Raw genomic sequence first — 1,248 nt, 5'->3', positions numbered from 1 at the left:
CAAAAGGCTCAACAGTCAACTTTTTTCTGAAGAAGAATCTTCTGTTCTCCAAGCAGTTCTAGGTTGGTCTGCATGTCATTTCAAATGCAAATGTACCAACTCAGAAGGTACTAGGTGGGGCTCAGGACTCCACCTAAAGCCCCATAATCTACACAGGCTTAATAAAAAGCCTATTTGTCTGGGAAAATTCTAACTCCCATTTTAGCAAATCCATCAATTAGAGGCTGAAGGAAGGCATATTATCTTTCTATAATCATAATTCCCAGTATTAATTTCTATCACACATGAATGTCTGTTTTACAATAGTATGCAGGAGAAACCAATATCCACAAGGCAGTCAAACATAAACTCCCCCCCCTTACCTATTCAGCCTATGTTTCAATCTATGTATCTACTCACAGAACACTGTTGTTCCAAGGTTGTGCATATATAAATATTTGCCACAATCCCATTTAGTCCATGTATACCTCTCTAAGACTTCCTCCATCTACATTATTCATCTGCCACCCTTCTTCTTGTGTATTGCATGCCACCTTTTTGCATATTGTCCTCCCTATCACCCAAGCTAACATGTGTCTACTCTCTAGCAAATGAATTACTATCCTCTCCTTCCCATCACTGGTAACCATCAAAGAATGTTTGTTTTAGTATGGAAACCATTTCTTGAGCTTTTACAATAATGATCTCATACAATATTTGTCCTTTTTTGATTGACTAATTTTATTCAGCATAATCCACAATGTTCATCTATGTTATGAGGCGTTTTGCAGATTTACCATTATTCTTCAAGGTTGCATAATATTACATACAGTGTATGTATTAAAGTTTGTGTATCCATTCTTCCATTATGGGCACTTAGACTGCCTCTTCTAGAAACTTATATCCAATTTGGAAAAATAATTTGCTAACTTTTTCCAGTAAATAAAATAATACTTTTAGATGAATTTTGGAGTACTTTTATATGCAATGATAGGTAACCAAAACATAATCCACATATATAAAGTTTTATATCATACAACTTGAAAATAAAAAAAATGTGACTTAAGAACAGAAGTAATCAAAAATATTTTGTGAGTTAATTGTGTAAATATTGTTAGAGTTAGAAGAAATATGACCTAACATCAATTGATTTGCTTCAGTTAGTTTATCAGTGAGAAGTGAATTAAATGAAATGACTTTTATTATGCTAAAGAAAAAGAATGCAATTATGTACAAGAATTATAAAACATGCTTAAATTTGGGTTTATA

General features: G+C 32.9%; 1 pseudogene; it reads right to left on the bottom strand.

The window, feature by feature from the left end:
• LOC102826283 overlaps positions 1-1,248 on the bottom strand; it is a 17,475-nt pseudogene that overhangs the window by 7,789 nt on the left and 8,438 nt on the right.

Source organism: Chrysochloris asiatica, unplaced genomic scaffold, assembly GCF_000296735.1.
Source record: "Chrysochloris asiatica unplaced genomic scaffold, ChrAsi1.0 scaffold00140, whole genome shotgun sequence".
NCBI lineage: Eukaryota > Metazoa > Chordata > Mammalia > Afrosoricida > Chrysochloridae > Chrysochloris > Chrysochloris asiatica.
Note: the sequence above shows the minus strand (reverse complement) of the source record. Positions and strands in the feature narration are given on the sequence as shown.